Genomic DNA, 25,119 nt, shown 5'->3' with positions numbered 1-25,119 from the left:
TGTGTAGAAAAAGTCCAGCAGGAACTCATTAGTTTGCATATTAGGCCACACCTCCTGGTGCCAAGCCAGCCAGGACTGCATTCCTGTGCTTCCCTGTGCAAAAAAAGAGAGAGAAAGCCCTGGTTATGAGGATAAAATGGAAGAGAGAACAATGAAGGCTGCCTCATGCTCCCCCCCAAGGAAGGTAGGATAATACTAGAAGCCTGTGATCCATCCAGCACTGAAGCCACAACCAGTGAAACCATTCACGGTAACCCCACATAAAACTACCAACAACATGAATTTTTCATTTTTTGTCTTTGAAAGACTCTGAGTTGGGGCTCGATCACTACTACAATTATTGCTATTACAGTTTATTATTTGAGGAACTTGGGTAAGCAACTTATCTAGAACCACTTGATGAGTTGGATCCCATGGATTCATTCCACTGGTGGACACAATATCCACCGGCATAAGCACTTCCCCTGATGTAAGGCTCTGCCTTTCCTCTCCTTGGAGGAAAGCATCTGCCCAGCAGAAACAGATCTGCACATCCAACCCAGCGAATTTGTATATAAAGTGGGATGGATTTGAATGAAAGTCCAGCAATCCATATCAGGTCTAACTGCTGTATCACATCAGGTGTCTGGACCATTGTGATATATTTAGTTAGTTAGTTAGTATTTTTTATCCTGCTTAGTATATTTTTTTTATCCTGCTGACAAAAATACTAATACAATTTAAATAAAATTAGTCCATCAGGCCTCAGGCTGAGAGTCATTCACTAACAGCCGAGACCCCTTTGCCTCTTGCCCTCAAACTCATGGCTCCTTGTGTGCCCAGTCTTGAAGTACCCGCAACCAAAAATTAACACTCACCTTAGATCTTACAAACTGGCAGCCATCTTTCCACAATTCTTCCTTCTTGGAATATACAAATTCTTGCTTTCCTGATATAGAAAAATGTGAATGCCAATTTTTAGGATTAACACAGTCCCACTAAATCTGGGGCAGTCAAGTATATTGCGTTATAACTGTTTTATGGAGATTCCATTTTACAGAACACCATGCATTCCTAATAGATGCCTGCACAAATCATAGTCATCACCTTGTGCCCATTCCATAATGTGACTTCCTAGAATGTACTCAAAGTCAAAGCTGCACGTGCCCTGAAAAATCTCTAGTTGGCATTATTAAAGCAAGGGGCAACTTATCAGCTAACAACACAAGGCCAAGTGAGGACATCTTACTATTCGCTTCCTTGCAAGTAAACCAGTTAAAATCTGTCTTTCATGATACTGAAAATCTAGCATAGGGTTGGTGAGGAGACACTTCCCCCCACCCCCTGCTCACTTCTGACTTCATAACAGTATAATTCACTAGAATTATGAACCTTTCAATCTTTTGTATGTGTGAAAGCTTCTGAACCCAAGACCAGAGAGTTCTTCCAAGAAGATACCCCTTAGGCTATGGAACTCCCTCCAGCAAGAAAAGAAAGCAACATATTCTTCTGGGTCTTCATCAAAATCCGTCTCCTATACTTCCTTTTCCATCTCCACAAACTGTCATCATCTGTTTTTTGTTTTGTTTTGTTTTTTTAATGCCCTAAAAAGGTAGGAGATATATAATTGGTACCTGGAATTTTATATAATTGGAGGCTACTGATCTGAAGTGCAATGTTGGTTAGAAATGAACTGGTACCTCAAAGAGTGGAATAGGTGGAATATTGTCCCGATAACCAATGAGCCTTAAGCTAATAAGCAAAGAAGGCTAAAGGCACTGAGAAAAATACCCATGCAATGTGTTTTGAATAGGGAATTTTTCTGGAACGCTTGTTGGTTTGTTTCAGATCAAAATAAATGCTGCATTGTTAAGAAGAATACTAACTCTCAATGCTTGTCTAAGCAGTTCTTAGCAACATTAATGGCTGCCAATCTGTTTGAATTGGAAGTGTTTTCACACATGCACTGCTTTGAGAAAAAAACAGCACAAATCTATTTTGCAGGCATTCAATTCATTCAGTGTAAGCCCAACAGACTGAGCGATTGGCTCATGTCTGGACATCACAATTGATCATGGTAAGTGTGACCACTGAACATGTTCATAACTGGATTTCTCATTGGGAATCAACGAGCTTCCACAGGAGAGGAAAAATCAGCTAGCTGGAATCTGATGTGTGTGGTGCCCAAAAAGTCTTTTATCACCATTTGTGTTTTTCATCTATGTCCAAAACCTTTGTCTGAGATCACCAGGACCTTCAGTGTGAGTTGTTACCAACATGGGGATCAGGTTTAAATTACTATCTAGGCCTACAGAAGCACCTGCAAAAGTTCTGAGCCAGTGCCTTCAGACTGTGGTCATGTGGCTGAGGGTGAGATAGAGTTGCCAACCTCAAGGTGGTGGCTGGAGATCTGCTGGGTTTCCAACTGATCTCCAGGCAACAAAGATCTGGAGAAAAAGGCTGCTTTGGAAGGTGGACTTTATGGAATTATACCCCATTGAAGGCCCTTCCCTCCCCAAACCCACCCTCCTCAGTCTCCACCCCCCAAAATCTCCAGGTATTTTCAACCCAGAGCTGTCAAACCAACATTCACCATGCCTTCCGGTTTGGAGTATCACTTCCTCCAGCTTCTGTGCGCTTCTGATTGCCTAATTCCCACAGTCTCCTCAAATCTTTTCATTGCGTGTAATTGAAAGACTCCAGTCAATTCTAAGGCTTATTCATAATTAATGGATAAGATTATGATTAGGTATTAAGATTCTTTTTTTAAAAGCCTTTGCTGCTCAGCAAGAGAGATAAAACGCATTTCCGATGTGAAGGCCTTAAGAGGAGCTCTCTTTTTGGTTCTAATTTTTTAAAAATCCATGCTGAGAGAACAAACAAAACTCTACCCCAACAAGCAAATCTGCCGGAAGCCTTACAGATAATCTTGTACATCTTTTTCTTTTGAAAAGTTCAATCCTTCGTATACTGACTGGACCATTCGTTTCTTGAAGTCACTGTTAAGGAAGCTTATGTTTCATTCCAGCAGGTAAGCCATCATAATACAGAATATCGAGTTTCATAAGAAGCCACACAGAAGAATAGATAACTGAATTTTTAGCATTAGGACACAACAGCAGGAAACAGCCTTGGCTTCTATGCCGTTTGTTGGTCCTCCAATCAATCAGCTGGCCGCTGTATGGAACAGGAAGATGGACTAAATGGATGACAAGAATGATTCACCACCAGCACGGTTCTTATTATATTTTGAAGCATGCCTGGCTATGGCAGCAAAGCCCAAATGAGCACTGGTGCCACAAATATCTCCCACACAATGGAATGCTGGATGCCTGATGGATGTGTGAGCTTCTGTGAGTCAGTTTGGTGTAGTGGTTAAGTGTGGGGACTCTTATCTGGGAGAACCGGATTTGATTCCTTAGTTCCTCACTTCTCCACTTACAGCTGCTGGAATGGTCTTGGGTTAGCCATAGCTATCTCAGGAGTTGCCTGAAAATCATTTGTAATTCTGGGAGATCTCCAGCCTCCCCTGGAGGATGGCAACCCTACAATAGAGAAGTCATGGTGAAGGAAGAGGAGACGGCCATGTGACCATTTAAATATGTTCCTGCAAACTGCCCTCTCTAAAAAAAGGAAATCTTCCTTTCCCAAACTGTTCTTTTCCTTCCTATTATATCCTAAGGTGTTGTAAATCTGATGACATTCCCTTATTGTATTGTATAACAAAGTTTGGGCCCAGTGTCACCTTGCAGACCATAAAAGCTGGACTCAAACATTGTTCTAATGCAAAGTTGGAGTCCAGTAGCACCTGTAAGGCCAACAAAGTTATATTCAGAATGTAAGGTTTCTACTAACTTCTACTGGAGCTGCCAAGCTCCAGGGCATGGCGTGGGTTCTCCTGCTCTGGAGGTCCCTAACCTGTCGGCCCACCCTTCTGACTTCACCAGCGTGATGACATCGCTCTCAAGTGACATAATTGTGCCGGTGACATTGCTGCTGGCCGCTCTAGGAGCTTCTGGGAAAACTCTATGGTTTTCCTGGATGTTTTAGCAATTTGGGAGGAAAACTCTATGGTACCAAATTGCTAGAGGAGGCTGCAGGGGACTTGACAATCCTAACTTCTACTGCTTCACACCAACATGGCTGTCCACCTGATTGTACTGTATAGTTATTGTAACATGATCCCTTAAGGAAAAAGCCTTTGCTTTCGTTTGTTTTCACTCGTGGCTGCTTAATGCCTATCAGAGCCCAGCATGGACTTTAACTATGAATAACATTCTGATCACTTTTGGGACTGGGTGCTGTGAAGTTATTACACTTCCTTTCATCAGTTTGACATGAAAGCGAAGCCGTCCTTCAAGAATTGCTCCCATCATCTTGAAATAGGCAATATTTTGAGGCTGGGAGAAGAGGGGGAGGCAGAGAAATAACTGTAGCTGTTCCTTTAAAAAAAAAAATTGTCATTGTCTGCACTGAAGTGAGGTAAGGCTCCAGGAATGCCACTCCTAGGTTTTCACTGGAAGTGATGCAGGGCTTTTTTTAGAGCAGGAACTCCTTTGCATATTAGGTCACACACCCCGGATGTAGCCAATCATCATGGAGTTAACTGTAGGCCCTGCACGAAGAGCCCTGTTAGCTCTTGGAGGATTGGCTACATCTGGAGTGTGTGTCCTAATATGAAAAGGAGTTCCTGCTACAAAAAAAGCCCTGAAGTGATGTAATTGTACATGTGATCACAGCCCCCATGACCCCCCCCGCAACCCCCCCCCCACCTATGGTGCTTTGAAAGAAAAACCTAACTTTGGACTCCCCCAAAATGGTTGTGTGAACTAGGCCTCCGTCAGAACTACCATTTCTATTTGCAGACTTTGTGTCTCATGTGCAGCTGTTTCCAGAGCAGCTTTCAAAATTTCACTCCCATCAGGGCTTGAACATATAATTTCCTAGATTGCTGTCTGCCAGCAGCCATGTCAGGACAACTCTACTATGTGAGTAGCTCCCTACAGTGAAAAAAGTCATTGCGGCAAGAAACTGAATCCTATTTAAAAATCTCCTCCTCTGCCACACCCCAAGAACACTTGATCCATTCTATTGCTGAAGGAAGAAATATCAGGAAGGAGAAGTTAAGGCAAGGGCCACACTAGATGAGACTTTAAAAAGGTAAAACTAGTCCCCTGTGCAAGTATCATTCATTTCCGACTCTGGGGTGACATTGCATCACGACGTTTTCACGGCAGACTTTTAACAGGGTGGTTTGCTCTTGCCTTCCCCAGTCATCTACACTTTCTCCCCAGCAAGCTGGGTACTCATTTTACTGACCTCGGGAGGATGGAAGGCTGAATCAACCTTGAGCTGGCTACCTGAACCCAGCTTCCGCCGGGATCAAACTCAGGTCATGAGCAGAGAGCTCGGACTGCTGTACTGCAGCTTTACCACTCTAAGCCACGGGGCTCTAGATGAGACTTTGGGGACCCATAAATGAATTACTCAATTTAGATCGGACTCCAGGTGAGTAATTTTTCCCAACCAACGTCATTGTCCTGACCACAAATGGACTACCAACGCTATTATTTAACCCCATGGGGAAAACACATAAGTACTCATACGTTTCTCTAGTGGGGTAACGACTTTGGGTTCATTTGATGCCAGGATAATAGCACGGGGAAAGGATTAACTCCCTTCCTCCTCCATGTGTGAGGAGGGGCAGTGCCACCCTCCCCTATATGGCTGGCATTTCTTGCCCATCCTCTGTGGGTTTTAGAATGGGGAGGATGAGGAACCATTCGCAAGCACTCTTTGGGTGCGATCTGTCAACTAGTTAGTTCTGACAATCCATTCATGGATCTGCCAGCAGCATCTCAATTAGTTTGGCCCTCTGGTAATTTGTTTGGATGTTTAAGAAGCAAGGTGCAAAATCTGGGTGCACTTTTTTTACTCCAGCAATTCTTGCAAAGTCCATGTTGGTGCCTGGGCTCCAGACTGTCTGTACAATGATTAATGACCACAGGATCGACATAGGCAGAGAAGTCTGCACCACCCCAGATGTGTTATCAGCCTCGAGTTCCTTTGCTTCACATTGTCCCTGCTACCTCTGGTATTTTTAGCTTTGCGCTGAAGGACCAAACTGTGAGTACAGGATGTCCTATCACCCATATACTATAAAAGTGATGAATAGTTTAAACACTGACCTTCCAGGATAGATTGCTTTGCTTTTTGAATGGATCTAGATATGCCAGTCAAAGAAGTAGCCTGGATTTATTTTCGCTCTGGAGTTTAAGGTGCAGAAACAAATGGTTCAGGATTTCTAGAGGTCTTATGGGGCTATAGAACAAAGTGTGGCCATCAAAATGACAAACAAGTTTTTTTTTTAAAGACATCTCTAATGTTCACACTATATGGTCTGCAAAGTTCTATGATTCCCACAGGGAGGGTGGATGATTCTTCAGCTGGAAATGAACCAGAAGGAAGAGTTAAGCTGCCTCTCTCCTTATCCATTTTTTCCTTTTAGAGAAAAAAGTGGAAGAATGATATAACATATAGCTGGTGCCTAAGACAGACTTCTCACTTGTACACTCTGAAATGCATGCTGGTCATGTACAGCGGTTTCTATTTTTCAAAGGCCTGTGTGAAAGCTGTCCCATTAGTTCCCCAAAGATGTCCTCTCTTTTTTTTTGGCATCGGCATCCTATGTTCAGCACACATCTGCAAAAGGAGTTCTATGGTTTCTTTGCAATGCAGATAGGATTGTTTCACACGTTTGCAATGCAGATAGGATTGTTTCACATCTCATGCATTCCATTATCAGCAATTGACTTAGGTGCACATCATATTTCCCGTTGAGAAGTACTGAAATATCTCTAAGCAATTTAATGCAGATCAGAACCACTGTTGCACATATTACGTGAATTACTATGCACAGATGCCTTGAACTGTGCAACCAGTCATTGCTTTTATGTACTTGTGTGCATACAATGACAATATTCTCACATCTATTACTTGTCTGAGATATTTATCAGGAACATCAAATAATGTGCTTCCATAATGTATGTGGAAACATAGGGGACAGTCACACATCCCTGATACTGTGGCCTGATAAACTCTGTTTGCAACTTACTTGGCTTGCATTGTACAGCCCAGGGACTTGGATTCAGATCAACATTTTTGTGGATGCAGGGACTTACACCTGTGGAGTGCAACCATTCTGGGAAGCCTGAAATGCCATTGAGGGGGGGGGGGACATTTGGGGCTGCCATGGGAGGAGAAAATAATGTTCCATGGTTGGAAGCCCTAGAGAAGCATGGAAATGTTAGTCTGGATACAATCCAGGCTCTACAAATTTAGAGGCTTGCTCTGTGGTATTTCACCATTGACAACCAACCCACTGACAATAAACCATGTGTAGTTTCCAAAATCTTATTTATATCTGGGATCGCCTGATTCTTTGTAAAACTAGAGCTAATTTTGCATCATTAGACAAACTACAAGCAGCTCAAAGGGTTTCAGGTGATATCCCAAGTACAGATTCTTGCAAATCCTTCCATATATATAAATCCAGGGTGCTGAGAACAAAGGAGACAGAGGCAGTTTCTGGCCCCTGTACTGATAGCCTTGAAAGGAGGGTTAAAAAAAAAGAAGAGCTTAGCATGAAACAATATTTTGACAACACAGTGTTCACTGTTCTTACCAGCATATGAAAAGCAAAAGCAGATAATAGAGGCCCCTGTGAATCTTTTGAAATGTGGAATTTTTATAACTTATAGCACAACTCCACCAAATGGATTTTTGTTGAATTTCAGGTCTTTTGCTCAATGCAGATTTTTATATGCCAAAAAAGACAAGTAAATTGGAAGAAATGACCATAAATAGACGTTAGTCATTCAAACGCTGACATCCGCGGCATTCATATTAATCAAAGCATGGCGATCTTAAAGGCATGGAAAGGGAAGGCAGGGTGGAGATACGGGTGGTATGCATAATGCCTCATCATGGTATGTGTACATATACCCACGCATATATGCAGGCTGTGGCTCAGAGGTGGAGCACCAGCTTGCATGCAGAAGAGACCAGGTTCAATCCCCATCATCTCCAATCAAAAGGATCAGGTAACCAGTGATATGAAAGATGTCCGCCTGAGACTCTGGATACCCCTTGCCAGTCTGAGTAGAGAAGACTGACCTTGATGGACCTATGATCTGGCTTGGTATAAGGCAGCTTTATGTGTTTACATAGGTCAAGTCAGGGGGAGAAAGTGAATCGCTTCCTCTCCCATAGTACTAGAACTTGGGGGATACCCACAAAGTCAACAAGCAATAGATTCAGGACAAAAGAAAATATGTTTTTACTCAATCTGTAATTAAGTTGTCAAAGTCACTGCCAGTGGATGCAGTGATGGCCACTGGCACAGATGGCTTTAAAAGGGGATTAGACAGGGTCATGCAGGAAAGGTCTATCAATAGCTACTAGCCATGGCGATCATAGGGAGCCTCCGTATTCAAAGGAAGTAAATGTCTAAACACCCGTGCTAGAAGGCAGCATCAGGGGATGGCCTTGGCCTCTATGCTATGTTTCTTGGCCCTCCATGATAATCGGTTGGCCACGGTGTGAAACAGGTTGTTGGGCCAGATGGACCATTGGTCTGAATTCACAGAGCTCTTTTTATGTTCTTATCAGTAGCTGCCTGTACATACTGCCTATAGTGCAAACAGATCATGCCTCAAGCCAAAAATGGAAACATGTAGCTTATCTTATGCTTCCCAATGTGATTCATAAGGGATAAACATCCTTATTGAAGACTATGGTGTGGATTCTCTGAAATTATTTTGGTAATGGCACAGCCTTCCACAGGGACAAGGAGGCTTCCTGTGGGGAAAACATTTCTCTTCTGTTAGAGGAAGGATCCAACATTAGCAGAACAGATTCTGAGGATCCAATCCCATGGCTTAATTAAACACAAGCTCCATTAAGATATCATGATAAGCTACAATTACATTTTGATGAACATCTAGTTGCTGTTGTGGTAAAAGACAAGTAAATTGGAAGAAATGAGCATAAAGTCATTCAAACACTGACATCCACGGCATTCATATTAATCAAAGCATGGCGATCTTAAAGGCATGGAAAGGGAAAGCAGGGTGGAGATACGGGTGAACATCTAGTTGCTGAACATCTTTGATGAACATCTAGTTGCTGTTGTGGTAAAAGCAACACACATTTATTGTCAACATTGTCTCTCTTGGGGGACCTTGAAGCAGAAGATGATTCCACTTGAGTGCCTTTCATGCTAGGAGAGCCAGTTTGGTGTAGTGGTTAAGTGTGCGGACTCTTATCTGGGAGAACCGGGTTTGATTCCCCACTCCTCCACTTGCACCTGCTAGCATGGCCTTGGGTCAGCCATAGCCCTGGCAGAGATTGTCCTTGAAAGGGCAGCTGCTGTGAGAGCCCTCTCCAGCCCTACCCACCTCACAGAGTGTCTGTTGTGGGGGAGGAAGGTAAAGGAGACTGTGAGCCGCTCTGAGACTCTTCGGAGTGGAGGGCGGGATATAAATCCAATATCTTCTTCTAAAAAAATATCAGTACTGGCTCATGTGTGTCTCTGTGTTAAGTGCCATCAGGGCTTTTTTTTTTTGTAGCAGGAACTCCTTTGCATATTAGGCTATATTCCCCTGATGTAGCCAATCCTCCAAGAGCTTACAGGGCTCTTCTTACAGGGCCTACTGTAAACTCTTGGAGGATTGGCTACATCAGAGTGATGTAGCCTAATATGCAAAGGGGTTCCTGCTACAAAAAGAAGCCCTGAGTGTCATCAAGTTGCATCTGACTTATGGCGATCCTGTATATTAATTTCCTCCAAAATGGCTTATTGTTAACAGCCTTGCTCAGGTCTTGCAAACTGAGGGCAGTGGCTTCCTTGATTGAGTCACTCCAACTCATGTTGAGTCTTCCATTTTCCTGCTGCCTTCAACTTTTCCTAGCATTATTGGCTTTTCTGCTGACTTTTAGCTTCTCATAATGTGCCCAAAGTACAATACCCTCAGTTTAGTAATTTTAGCTTCTATGGAGACTTCAGGTTTGATTTGGTCTAGAACCCACTTGCTTTTTTGGTGGCCCACGGTATCCGTAAAACTCTCTTCCAGCACCACGTGTAATTTGAATCAGCTTTCTTCCTGTCAGCTTTCTTCACTGTCCACCTTTCACACTCATATATAGTAATTGGTATGAATTATCTTGAACTTGACTGCCTAGAGTTGCCACAATTCTCTTGGCAATTAGTGGGGGATGGGAGAGACTTACCAGGAAACAGAGAAGCCCAGGCCACATCACCCGTGTCATACAGAAAGTGACATCATCATGGCTGTCACTCCTGGGTGATGCTCTGGTATTCAGGCAAAAACTCTACTGTAAAATTGACTTCTACCATAGAGTTTTTGCCCAAATACCAGAGTGCGACTAAGAAGTTGCTGGTGTGATGACATCACTTGTTGCACAATACCTATTGGTGGCTGGGGAGCAGGGCTTGGTGGTGGGAGGCCATGCCCCCACTGGCGGTCTGGTACCCCTTCAGGGAAAACATGCCTCTTCTTTAGAATCTTTATGTAGCTGTCCTTCCCAGTCTCAATTTCCTTCTGATTTCTTGGTTGCTTACTTTCACCCTGGCTGGTGTGTTCTAGTGGGTCTTCTGCTCCTCCTTTATCGCATGGAGGCTGAAGAAAAAGTTTCCTGGTTTGAGTTCACTTCAATTTACCAACAACAACAACAACAGCAAGCCTTTATTGGCATAAAACAGATTTAGCAGTAAAATAGCAATATAAATAACATAAAATCCTAGATAATAGAGTATGTAGGGAGCTAATATACATAAAATAAGTAAAATATATATGAGTCAAGTTTAGCCAAATTAAATAATTAAAACAAATAAAATGTGGTCATTCCAGAACCATTCTCTGTTGTATTTCCATGGCCTGTTGAAGAAATCTAGCAACCATTAAAGTTACTTAGAACAAGTATCATTTAAAAGTTTGTGGACTTTGCCTGAATCAGCACAGCCCAACATATCTGCTAAAATATCTTTCAGGTATATACAACGAATATCATCATAAAGGGGACAGTTCAATAATACATGGCAAATAGTTTCAATACACTTGGGATTACAAAGACAATGTCTATTAGAGTACTCAATCCTGTTAAATCTACCAAATAAGATAGCAGATGGTAATGCATCACATCTCGTTAACGAGAATGCACGCCGTTGCTATGGAGCTTGCAGAGAGGAGAAATATGACACTAACTTCCCTACTGAGAGAGGAAGTTCGAAATTCACTGGGGAGCAAGACTTGTTGGCCAGGCTATATAATGTTTGCATTTCTATATCTAGAATTCTGAGCTTAAGTTTCAAAAATGCATCTTTTAGGGATAGCATAAGAAGTGAATCTAAATCAATGCCCCTAGATTTAATTTTCCTCTCAATAAATACTAGCCAATTTGACATGTTAAATTCTGAAAGCAGTTGATATAAAAGGCTCTCCGAATCAGAATGGAAATGTAGCCGTAACCAATATTTAAGTGACATTAGCCATGCTTGTGTTTCCACAAGATTCGTCCCTGTTTCTAAACATAAAACTGCATATGGTATGCACTTTGGGAATCCCTGGATTTTCCGTAGGAATTTTGATTGAACCCCTTCAATGTTGTTATCCAGGGCTGTGATCCACACTGGGACCCCATATAAAAGCTGCGGTATCACTTTAGCCTTAAAGATTTTTAGCGCAGTTGGGATAAACTGATTGCCTCTGCTGTAAAAGAAGTGCTGGATAGCTGCAACGTTAACATTGACTGACTTAATTATACAGTTACGATGATTAGTCCAAAGTGTGTTATATTGGAAATGAATTCCTAGGTATTTATAGTATTTTACTTGTTCTATCTCTTTGCCACCTATTGACCATTTAGTTGGTTTCCAAGATTTGGAAAATACAACAATTTTAGATTTGTCATAGTTCAATAGGAGCTTATTGTAGTTAAGGAAGGTGATACAGCAAACAAGCAAACGTTTTAATCCAGTTCTGGAACAAGATAGTAAGACTGTATCGTCCACATATAACAGTAAGGGAACATGTCTGGCACCGAGTTTTGGACTATGATGGTCAGTATCTGACAAAAAGGGAGCAAGATCATTAAGAAAGAGGTTAAACAAAAAGGGGGCCAACACACAACCTTGTTTAACTTCCTTTCTTAATGGGATTTTTGACGTAAGATTGCCTGATAAAGAGCATTTGACTTGACAAAAGTTGAAAGTATATAATTTTTTAATGAGCCTAAGGAGTCTTTTATCAATACTTGTTTGTTCCAGTTTGTCCCAAAGCAGGTCTCTGTCAATTGAATCAAATGCTCCCTTTAAGTCTAAAAAGGCTACATACAATTTCATCTTTTTCCCAATAGTGTATTTGGAAATTAGATGGGACAAAGTATTACAATGATCGAGAGTAGTTTTGCCTTTACCAAAAACCCAGTTGTTCCGGACCAAGGATTTTTTCTCGCGTCATCCATTGTTCAAGTTTCCTTGAACAATGGATACAATGGATACTTAGAATATAATTTACCAATGGTAGATAGGAGACTAATCGGCCTGTAATTATTTGGAATGGCGGGATCTCCTTTTTTATAAATTGGAACCACTATTGAATTAAGCCAGGCTTTAGGAATTATCCCTGCTCTGTCAATACTAGTAAAAAGAGATGCGAGCGGAGTAGCCCACCAATCTGGATTTCAGAGGGAATAACATCTGGTCCTGCAGCTTTACCTGATTTCAATTGCAAGATTAGATCTTTAACTTCATCAGAGGTCACAGAGGGCCTCTCTGGAAGATCTACCTGAGAAAGTTCGGAAGGTCTAGAAGTGTATAGTTTACTTTGGGAGAACATAGAGAAGAAATATTGGTACCAGACATTGGGGGAAATAGCAGACATAGAAGGGGCATCAGCTCTATGGGCACCTGATACAATAGACCAGAATTTTTTAGAGTTCTTTAAGATTATGGCCTGGTATAGCTCCTCCCATTGAAGTTGAGCATAATCATTCTTTTTGTTTATAATAACCTGGGACAGCTGATTTTTAAGATCAAAGTACTCTGATGGTAAAGGCAAAGCCCCAGAGTCGCGGTAACATCTGTAGGTGTTGCGCAACAGAGTTTTAACGGCTCTACATTCTCTATCAAACCAGGGCTGCAGAGATTTTATGTTTCCTTCCTTTTTTACATTTTTAGGTTTAACATTTAGTGAACTAAGAATGTTAGATACTAGGGAATCATAGGCTGTTGTTAGCACTGAAGAATTCGTTACAGTGGTTAAAACCCTTCTAAGATTAAAAAGGGAATGAGAATTTAAAAGTAACTGAGCTGCTTGTTTAGTCTGACTATTCCAGCAGATTTTTGGTAAGGACATAGACTCCGTCAAGTGTATAGAGGGATTAAGGGGAAAGTCTGGGGAAGACTCTGTATGAAGGGTCAAAATAAGTGAAAGGTGATCGCTGATAATGAGATCACCTATACAGAAATCTTTTATATAAAATTCTAGTGAGAAAGGGACAGTAATATAATCAATTATACTGCAACCTTTCTTAGAAATGAATGTAAAATCCCCCGAATGAGAAAACCTTTCCAAGCCATTTAGCCAGACCCTATTGTATTGGATACAAAATTTGGCAAAGCAAATGCCTGCCAAATTTGAATAGCTATCTTTAGATTGCCTCCTATAGGGAAAAAAAAGGTGGTAAGGTATCATCTAGATTGAGGTTAAGGGCTTTAAAAAAGATTTTATCATCATTGCCCGCTCTTGCATTAAATTTACCGCGACATCCAAATGCAGGTTGCTCAGTGAAGTGAAATTGGTTTGCTTCACATGAGCATGGGGTTCTAAAGCCCAGTTTAATTCTAAATTAGAGAATCCCAGTTTGTGTGGCATATTTAAGGCTTTTGTCTGAATTGCAGCCTTTATGGGAATCTTGCTACTGACTCAAACTGGAAGCAGGACTACACCCCTTGAGCACAGGATGCCAAACTGCTTCTTGCATTCTGAAACAGTACCTTCTTTATAAAGACTCCGTTTCCCCCCAAGTTACAGCAATTATAAATAATAAGAGTCTGCTTAGTAAAATTGGCCAGGCGAGGCTGGAAGCAAGTATGTCTAGTTTAAAATAAATGTCTTTACCGTTCACTTTAGCTGTTGCTTTATTGAATGGCTTGAGGCAGTCATAGTTATTGGGAGTATTGAGTTGGGGATTTTGCTTTGCTGTGACTGCAATCTGGATAATAAAAAAGGCATTATAATGCTTATGAAAAGGACTTTTGCCTTCTTCCTACTCCCCAAGTCAGGTTGTCAGGTTATCCTTGACCACTGGTGGGGAATGGGGGGGGGGGGAGGTTGCCAGAGCCAGGTTGGAAAATTCCTGGAGATTTGGAGAGCAATCTTGGGGAGAACAGCAACATCTGTGGGGCACAAAGCCACAGAGTCCACCCACCAAACATCCATTTTTCCCAGGGGAAGTGACCTCTGTAGTCTGAAGATCAGCTGTAATTATGGGGGATCCCTAGGTCCCACCTGGAGGCTCCCATCTCTACTCCCTAGTCTTGATCCTGTATGCAACAACACAAGAACAGAAACCAAGCAGTGAAGAGGTTTCTCTTTCTTTAAAAAAAAAAATTCAGAGAAGTGGAGAAAAAGCTTGTCATCACCTGCAGGGTTGCCAGTTCTGGTTTGGGAAATTCCTGGAGATCTGAGGGTGGAGCCTGAGGAGGGCAGGGCTTGTGGAAAGGAGGAACTTATTCAGGTTAGAATGCCTTAGACACCACCTTCCAAAGCAGCCATTTTGCTTGGAAATCAGGTGAAGTAACAGGATATCTCCAGTCACCCCCTGGAAGTCGTCAACCCTAACCAGCCACTTAATTAAGAGATCTAGCATGCCGTAATGGCTAAGAGAATGAGCCATGATCTGGGAGGTCTTGCATCCAAATCCAGTTTCCATCACAGGCTCACTAAGTGGTCTTAAGCAAGCCCCTCATTCTTTCACGACTCAGTGCTTTAAAAGGCTGGCCTACTAAGGTGTAGCGTTCTTGTTGCAATCATCAAAAGATAATGCAATCACCAAGTGCTTTGACAGACTTTTTTTTGGGGGGGGGTGCTAATTCACTGCTGAGTCACAGTGTCCCTTTAACCACAGCTCAGCTGTGAAGGGTGAAAGATGTACCCCTGGTGGGGAGAGGGGTGAGTAATGGCTGTCACCTTGGCACTTCTGTGCTAATGTGATGAATTACATGTTGGAGTGTGCCTGGACATTGGGGAGCACTAACAGCACTCTAAATATGTTATAGGTATTATCTCCTTGAATGGGATGCTTTTCTTTGTCTTAACCTGGGAGCTGCCCTCTGACCCTTCCTCTTTCTTTGTCCTCACTCACATCTCACATGGCCTTCCATGGAGACACATATCTCTGCAGGTCCCTCCTGTAGAGACAATGCCCTGATACTCCCATACAGGTGATGCCAGGCTAGCTGGCTATTTGTGATAGGGCAAGTACTTTGTAGAGTAGGTTTCTCTCTCTCCTTTCGACTGCAACCTGATTGTGAACTGGGTCTACTTGAATGAATTTAAGTTTTTTTCTTTTGCAATATACTACTTGGGAGATTTATTTATTGCTCTCAGTATCACCCTTCTGTGACTAGGCAAAACTCTGCTATATGAACCAAATCTCTCAAAATTACAAAGGGGGAGGGTTTGGGGAGATCAGCAGACAGCACAGGGATCCAGTCAGGCTGTCCCTGCTCCTGCTGGGCCCCCAGTGACTGCTGCTCCCGACACAAGGTGCTATTTCTTGCGACCACATGGAACGCCTCACATTCTGCCAAACGGTTTTCATTCTGGATGATCCCAGAATGCAGTCCTCATGCTACTTTCTCTAGACTACTAATTAGAAGTTTGGGGATTTCACTTTATATTGATTATTCCGGTGCAGTCAAGAGGTCAGCATACCACTTGCTGGATGAAAAGCATACATCTGCCCCCTCATGTATTTAGCTGAGTAATTACTAAACACAAAATAGATGAGTTGAACAGACCTTTGATCAGATCACAGTCTGGCCGTAAAAGCAAATGCCAATGGCCCATTTAAGATTTCAGGCTCTTGCCTTCATATGGAATTCACAACGGTGACTTGACTAGCAAAATCCCAGTGTTAAAGGGGGTTAAACAAGGTTGTGTGCTGGCCCCGCATCTTTTTAATTTATTTTTAACTGACCTGGTACAATTTTTGAACCCTATTAATGGTCATCCGCCTAAACTAGTAGGCTGAGCAGTCCTCTTATTACTTTATGCCGATGATTCTACCATCCTCTCTTGCACAAGTGTGGGCCTGCAAAGGTATTTGAATGCCTTCTATGACTACTGTAATTGTAATTCACTCTCTATCAATTATGCCAAATCTAAAGTAGTTGTCTTCTCAAATTGCTGGCACCCACAGAGATGGTTTATTGGCAACTCAACAACTGAGCAAACAAAAATGTTTAAATACTTGGGGATCACTTTTAATCACAAGTTAACCTGGGTTTCACATCGTAACAACACCATCAACTTGGCTAAATGTTCGGCTGCTCAAATTAAACAGTTTTTTTTTTGCAAGGGGCAACCAATTAGTTCCAGCAGCAATTAAGGTGTTCAAAGCTAAAACACTAGCCCAAATTCTCTATGGTATCCCTATATGAATCTCAGCATTTACCAGGAAAGTGGAGGGCATTCAAGCCTCATTCTTTAGACAAATTCTTGGTATGTCAAAATGTGTGTCCTACTTTGCTCTCTGCTCTGAAGTGGGTCAGTCTTTGGTGGAGACAAAAGCCTGGATTGCAGTGTTTAAATTCTGGCTCAAAATTCACTTTAGAACAGATCCTAACAGCCTTCTTGATTGTATGAAAAGAGACCCATATATTTCATCCTGGACAGCAGTGCTTATGTCCAAACTTAACCAGTTGGGGATAGAGGTTGATGATTTTTTTACTTCTGATGAGTCATATATCTTCAGATGTATTAAACTGAGACTGTGGGAGTTGGAGGAAACGAAACTACAGCCAACAGACCCTTATATTTGCTCCGCAGTTTCCTTAGGTCTTTATTCTTTCTGCGGCAAAATGCCCCATTATGTATCAGACTTAACCATTCCAAGTCATCGCAGGGCATTTATGTTGGCTAGACTAAATGCGTTTCCCTCCAAAGTTTTACAAAGGAGATATCGAGTCCCTTTAGGCGACAGACTCTGTTCCTGTGGAGCGAATATTCCCGACTCAATTCAGCATATATTGCTTGATTGTTCCTTTTATCATAATCTCTGTAAAGATTTATTGTGCAAGCTTTCTTTCTCCCCAGTTTTTTCTATTCTGCCACCCTGTTATTATTTATTGAACGATACTGAGGGGGAGGTTAGCGAGGCTGTGGCAAAATTTTTGGCTGACATCCTTAAATTTAAATCTGACCATGTATGAATGCACCTGCAAGCTCGGTTTCATTTTGATTTTATCTCCAATGTTTAACTTTTTATATTCTGTGTATTTTTATTTGCAACTGTTATGCCATTAAAGGTTTGGTATGGTATGGTATGGAATTCACAACGGAGAACATGTACATCGAATTGGAAGTGGGAATTGCCATCAAGTCACAGCTGATAAGGTGGTTTGCCATTGTCTTCCTCTGCATCATGACCTTGGAATTCCTTGGTGGTCTCCCATCCAAGTATTAGCCAGGGCTGACCCTACCCTACTTAGCTTTCAAGATCAGATGAGATCAAGCTGGCTTAGGCCAGACTAGTCATGGCATATTGAATTATGGTTGCATAAATCAAGTGATCCATCCACTTCCCCACAAAAGTCAACGGTAACAATTTTGCCATTGATCTGAGCAGAGCTGGCTTGAACTGCAAGACACTGCATATATAGACATGAATAGGATGTACTATATAGCTGGATTTCAAGGAGGATATGAAGAACTGGGCTGTAATCCATTTTTTTTTTAAATAGTATGTATGATCATTAATGATCAGTGTGGTCCAGTGGTCCATTCTGGACTAGGATCTAGGTGAGCCAGGTTCAGATCCCCACTCTGCTATTGAGGTAGTGTTCTAATTCCCCTGACCCTGATGGGGGTTATTTCAGGGCCTCCAGCCCACAGGTACGATGGTCAGCTGGGAAGCCCCACCCCTGAAGAGCTCCACTGCTGCCTGACATGCCCGGTGTAGTGATGTCATCCTGAAGTGACATCATCATGCCAGATACATTACACAGGGGATGCTCTAGCACTTGGGTAAAAACCTCTATGGTGCCGCAGAGACCCCCGCTGGCAGACCTGGAGGCCTGCTGGGTGACCTGGGGCCAGTTGCGTAACTGGATCTTAACCTACCTCGCAGGATTGTTGCCTGGATAAAATGGAGGAGAGAACAGTGTAAGCTGCTTGGGGTGCCCACTGGGGAGAGAGGCAGAGTATAAATGAGGGAAAATAATTTAAAAAATGGACTTGGATCAATCAAATTGATATAAATGTGCTCTCTCTCTCTCACACACACACACATTACTTAATTTATAAAATGAGAAATGTTAGGATTCAAGCCCTGAGCTACAGCATGCCTGAAAAGTGCTGGATACTTCTCTCCCCCTCCCTACTAGTGGGGAAAATGCACTTAGCACACACTCAGAGGCACTTTTTGTTCAGGTTTAGAGTGTCCCTTCCACTCCATGATAGTTTATACTTTAAAAAAACGGGCTTAAACTTTGCAACACTTAGATTAGGTTCAAGTCCAGCAGCACCTCAGTGACCAAGATGAGTTTCAGGGTCAGACCCAAGATCTTGAGTCCTTTTATTTCAGTCAGAAGGAGGGAGGGGTGTTGTAAAGAAAGCTCGAAAAGGATGCAAAGGTACAATGCATACCGTTATAAGCGTCATCAGAGCACAGGGGAAACCTTTTTACCCTTATTTGGGAGTAGGCTCCATTGAACCCAGTGGGTCTTATTTTTTGGTGCCCATGCAACATTTTAGGAACTTTTGAAAAGCTCCTTTCTGCTGCTTAATGGTTAACAAAGTTTGAAACATTTTTTAAGAAGACTGTAGATTTATACCCTGTCCTTCTCTCTGAATCAGAGCCTCAGAGCAGCTTCAATCTCCTTTATCTTCTTCCCCCACAACAGACACCCTGTGAGATGGATGGGGCTGAGAGAGCTCTCAGAGTAGTTGCCCTTTCAAGGACAACTCTCCAAGAGCTTTAGCTGACCCAAGACCATTCCAGCAGCTGCAAGTGGAGTAGTGGGGAATCAAACCCAGGTCTCCCAGATAAGAGTTCGCACACTTAACCACTACACCAACTGGAGAAACTGAGCCATCAAGGACTGGTGCATTTTGGTAAGTGTAAACCAGGTGCATTGATCAAAGTTTTGTTCAGATTTGTACTTTAATTTTCTTTTTTGTATTTGTGTGTGTGTGTGCACATCTGTGTCTGAAGTCCTACTGGGGCATGGCCTGCTTCTGTCTTCCGACTCCTCATATCCTCTGGAGGTCTCCCTTCCAAATACTTGCCAGGATCGGCCCTGTTTAGCTTCTGAGATCCGATGAGATCGGCTTGCCTGAGCTATCCAGGCTGGGACTCAGATTTGTACTTTATACAGATAACCCAGACTCGCACATTACAGAGCCCTCCAAATAGTGTTTGTTTTGTGTTTATTGAACGCTGACAATTTTATAAGATTTTTGTTGTAGTTATACTAATTACATCTTTTTTCAATTTCCCTCCAGTATTATGTATGTGAAAGGTTATGATTATTTCATGTGGGATTCATCTCTTTGGTAAATTATGTCCCTGAGCCACCACCATTTAAAATTCTTGCTTCATTGCACTGGCTAGCCTCTTATATTTTTGTATTGATCTGTTGCTTTAGGCCATTTTTAAGAAAAGTACTCGCAAAAATTTAATAAAGAAAAGGGAGTGAAGGGTGGGGTGATTGAGTGTGCTTTTCGAGACTAAGTTGCATTTTACGAGCTGTTGTTCACAAAACTTCAATGCCACAATAAATCTGCTAACAGCTTAAGTTTATGCCGGTAGTCCAGTTTGAGCTCATTTAATTCTGCTACCAATTAGCAATCCTAAATAGGTCTACTCAGAATTCTGCTCAGGCCTATTCAGGGGGACTTACTGTTGGCAAAGCATCCTTAAAAGGATTACACTGTATATCAAGGGGGGCCAAACTGTGGCTTGGGAGCCACGTGTGGCTCTTTCACATACATTGTGTGGCTCTTGAAGCCCCCACCACCATGCCAGCTGGCTTAGAGACAGCATTTGTCTCTTTAAATCACTTTGCCAAGACAGCCGGTGGATTGGAGAATGCATTTGAAGTTAAAGTTCCACCTCCCCCTCTATTTTCCTTCCCTCCCTCCCACCTTTCTCTTGTGGCTCTGAAACATCTATATTCATGTCTTGCCTATCAAACATCTGCCATTTGTTCTATGTGGCTCTTAAATTAATCAAGTGTGGCCACCCCTGCTGTGTATCTTTCAAGAGTCAGTGTGGTGTGGCTACATCATTGAACTAGAACCTGTTTTCAAGTCCCCATTCAGCCAGGAAACTCTCTGGGTGACTTTGGACCAGTCACTCTTTTACCTCACGTGGTTGTTGTGAAAATAAAATGGGGAGAACCATATATGCAGCCCAGAGTTCCTTGGTGCAAGGATAGAATAGAAAGATATGAGGCCGTGCACTTTGTAAGAATTCTGGATGGGATGCCACCTTATCATGCAGAAGCAAAACAAACACAATTTAGGGTTGCCTGCCTCCATGTGGGGCCTGTAGATCTCCCAGAGTTAGAAGTGGCAGAGATCAGGTCCTCTTGAGAAAATGGCTGGTTTTGAGGCGTGGACTCTATCCCACCCTATGTCATTATCCCTCACTGAGGTCCTGCCCCCTCCCAAATTCCACCAGCCCCAGGCCTCACTCCCAAAATCTCCAGAATATGATGCAATGGAATCCACCTTCCCAGGCCAGCATTTTCTCCAGGGGAACTGATACCTGTTACCAGTTATAAACCCAGGAGACTCCAGCCAAACTTGGCACCTCTACTTCGTGCATGTAATGAATTGTGCTCTGACTCAAGAAACGCTAATACTGCATTTTTTTAAAATAACATTTTCAAATGTCACAGACCTCGTTTTTGTTTCTGATACCGAAGTAAAGGAGTTTTTTGTAAAAAAAAAAATCTTGCTATTTACGTAGCGTTGCCAACCTCCAGGTGGGCAGGGGAATCCAAAGCACAAGGCTTCCGTGAAAACCAGCCTCCAAACAAAAACAATCAAAATTCTTGAAACAATTAGCGTAAATATATTCTCAAACAGACAACTCAATTAGTCTTTTATACAAAAAAGGATCATTTTGCATAAAAGACTGATTGAGTTGTCGGAGAATATATTTACACTAATTGTTTAAAGAATTTGGGTTTTATTGTTTTTGTTTGGAGGCTGGTTTTCAGGGAAGCCTCGTGCTTTGGATTCCCCTGCCTTTCTTTGCCATGATTCTCTGTTTTGGCTGCACAACCTCCAAGTGGGGCCTGGAGATCTCCTGCTTTTACAACAGAAATCAGCTTCCCTGGAGAAAAATGGCTGTTTGGAAGGGCGGACGCTCTGGCGCTGCACTATGCTGAAGCCCCTCCCTTCCCCAAACCCTGCCCTCTTCCGGCTCCACCCCCAAAGTCTCCAGGTATTTTCCAAAACAGACCTGGCAACCAATGTTCCATTTAAGAGGCAGTCTTGTGAGCAAAAATGCTACTTTGTGAGCTACTGGCATTAAAGTTAAGAACATAAGAGAAGCCATGTTGGATCAGGCCAATGGCCCATCCAGTCCAACACGCTGGTCACACAGTGGCCAAAAATATATATATATTTACACACACACACACTGTGGCTAATAGCTACTGATGGACCTCTGCTCCATATTTTATCTAACCCCCTCTTGAAGCTGGCTATGCTTGTAGCCGTCACCACCTCCTGTGGCAGTGAATTCCACATGTTAATCACCCTTTGGGTGAAGAAGTACTTCCTTTTATCCGTTTTAACCTGACTGCTCAGCAATTTCATCAAATGCTCACGAGTTCTTGTATTGTGAGAAAGGGAGAAAAGGACTTCTTTCTCTACCTTCTCCATTCCATGCATAATCTTGTAAATCTCTATCATGTCACCCCACAGTCGACGTTTCTCCAAGCTAAAAAGCCCCAAGCGTTTTAACCTTTCTTCATAGGGAAAGTGTTCCAAACCTTTAATCATTCTAGTTGCCCCTTTCTGCACTTTTTCCAATGCTATCATATCCTTTTTGAGGTGCGGTGACCAGTTGTTAGCGACTGCATCAATGAGTGTGTTCTGGAGGCTCAAAATCTGTGAGCTAGCTCACGCTGACTCAGCTTCGAGGAAACGCTGCTGGCAACCCCACATTCACTACAGCTCCTAGGCGCAAGAAGGAAAGCCCCGTCGATCTCCGTGGGGGAGCCAGCCTACGTGCCTGGAATCTGCAGGTGCGTGAGAGCCGCCGCCAAACCTTCTCTCCCTCTTCCTCCCCTGCGTTCGGCAATGGAACCTTCCTGAGCGCGAAACCCTCGCGGCGCCACCTCCCCCCCCCCCGCCTCGCCTCTCCAGTGGGAAGCGCCGAGGCGCCCCGTTGCTAGGGGAACGGCGAGCCCGGGTTCTGCGCGTCTGGCCGGCTGGCTGGCCGGCGGGCGTCGGGATTCGGAGGCCGCGTCGGGAGGCTCGAGGCGCGCCAGGCGGTCTTGAGGGGGTGCTTGCGGGTAACGCTGGGAGCGGATGGGGCGGCTAGCGAACCGAAGGGGTTGATGTCTCGATTAATTTTAATGAGTTGGTTTTAATTTCGACTCTTTTAAAAAACAAAGGCAGAAGCATTCATGGTTAAAAGCAGGGGTGGGGAAAGGAGCAGGTCGAATGGCCAACTTTGGGGTTCTTCCTTCCTTCCGTCTCGAACAGCAGCCTGGCAGGTGGATGTGTCGCAGGCGGAGCTTGTTCGTTGTTGTTCCTGGTCGGGAAATCATAGGGGTGAGGAAAGACGCTCCCGCAGTTTTTATGCTGTGGCCTGAGGGAAAGGCCCCATATATATATATATAAAGCCAGGAAAGGGACAGAGCCTGGCATCTTAAAACAGTTTGCTGAATAAATCAAATTAGATTGGGCTTTTTAGTTGCAAGACTGTGTGATTTATTTATTGGGGAGGGATGGTGGCTCAGTGATAGAGCAGGTCCCAGGTTCAATCCCCGGCATCTCCAAATAAAAAAGGTCCAGGCAAATAGGCGTGAAAAACCTCAGTTTGAGACCCTGGAGAGCTGCTGCCAGTCTGAGTAGACAAAATACTTACTTTGATGGACCAAGGGTCTGATTCAGCATAAGGCAGCTTCATTTGTTGTTGTTGTTGTTGTTGTATGGACTTCACATTATTAATTCCTTGGATTGCTAACCTCCCTGCAGTACCTGGAGATCTCCCACTCTTAACAGTTGATCTCCAGATGACCATGATGAGTTCCCCAGGAGGAAATGGCTGCTTTGGAGGGCGGACCCCGTGACATCCTACCCCACCGTAGTTCTTCCCGAAATCCCATCCTCCACCTCTCAAATCCCCAGGAATTTCTTAACCCAGAGCTGAGAATCCTGTTAATCCCAGAGAGGTAAGACATGTTGATATGTAAAACTATAAGAACAAAACAGGGATTCAGCCGAGGCACCTTTAAGACCAACAGAATTTATTCCAGGATGAGCTTTCATGAGTCACAGCTAAGGTTGCCAACTCTAGGCTGGTAAATTCCTGGAGATTTTGGGGTAGAGCCTGGGGAGGGGAAGGCATAGGGAGGGGAAGGACATCAGTGGGTATGATGCCATAGAGTCGACTTTCCAAAGCAGCCATTTTCTTGAAATCTCCAGCCCCCATCTGGAAGCTGGCAACTCAGAACTTACTTCATCAGACACACTGGAGTTTATACAAGGTGCTACTGGATTTTGGTTTGATTTTAATCCCAAAGGGTAGCCCCTGTTATTCTGTCACAGCAAAAATGACTTAAGAGTCACACATGGTACCTTGAAGACTTACTGCTTTTTATTCTGGTGTAATCTTTTAAAGAGTTCTGGTCCACAAAAACTTACTCAACTGCCCCCTTTATTTGTAAAAAACTCAGTAACTAATAACAGCTAGATAGATGGGAGTCTTGTGGCACCATTTTGTGCTAGCACAATCTCTTGCAGGGTGGTGAGATCTCATCCTCAAACGCTATTTCTAGAATAAAATGGGTTAGACTTTGAAGAGATGTCACAAGATTCTTGTTTAGCTAGCTATTATTAATTACTAATTTCCCACACATCAAAGAACAATTACAGGAGCTAGTTTTTTTTTTAAATGGTATCTTAAACTTATTTAGGTTGCATACTGGCCCTGTCTTCAATATCTAGTTGGTCAACAATAGGTGTTCAAAAAAGGGGAGGGGGACCATAGCAAAACATTGACATATTAATGTGGTGAGAAGTACGACTAGCTTCCTGTTATGAACAGCAGTAGAAAAGAATGCCTGATAACAGAATGCCCCATTCTATGGGATGGTCCTGGGACAGAGATTTTCCTGACTTGAAATGCATTTACTCAGTGATATGTAATCCCATCCTGAGTAATAACTTGTCTGTCTTTTCTTGTGATCATTTTCTTCATTGCTTTTCTAGGGCTGCAGTCCTGTTCTATGCACTTGGAAGAAAGTTGCACTGAAACGGGTTTAGTGCATAGCTACAGTTCTCTTAGGGACAGAAAGATACTTTAAAGACTGCTGCCTGAAAAGGGATGATCAAAAATTGCTTGCTGGAAAGGCAGGCAGTCTTTACATTTTTAACAAAATATGCATTGGTGTGGAAGCATACCCCTGTGGTTGGAATGTAGGCCTTCAGATGTTGCACCATGTTCAGTCTGCCCTAAATTTTTGCACCAGCTGGTTGGCTAGTTTCCTTCTGTAACTAGGCTAGCCAGTTTTTCGTTGATCCTGCTCCTGTGCCTCTAACACATGATATGAAGGCATGAATAGATTGCTTGCTCAGGAAAGCTTCA

General features: G+C 42.9%; 1 protein-coding gene across 1 annotated transcript in view; it reads left to right on the top strand.

Annotated features, from left to right (window-relative positions):
- The first annotated feature begins 22,698 nt into the window (after positions 1 to 22,698).
- Positions 22,699 to 25,119, top strand: part of ZBBX (zinc finger B-box domain containing) — a 54,299-nt gene continuing 51,878 nt past the window's right edge. Inside the window, exon 1 of the mRNA XM_060242444.1 lies at positions 22,699 to 22,819. The gene's annotated coding sequence lies outside the window, so the exon portion shown is untranslated. The remainder of the gene's footprint in view (positions 22,820 to 25,119) is intronic.

The sequence above is a fragment of the Heteronotia binoei genome, chromosome 6, assembly GCF_032191835.1.
Source record: "Heteronotia binoei isolate CCM8104 ecotype False Entrance Well chromosome 6, APGP_CSIRO_Hbin_v1, whole genome shotgun sequence".
Classification (NCBI taxonomy): Eukaryota; Metazoa; Chordata; class Lepidosauria; order Squamata; family Gekkonidae; genus Heteronotia; species Heteronotia binoei.
This window is presented reverse-complemented; position numbering and strand designations above follow the sequence as displayed.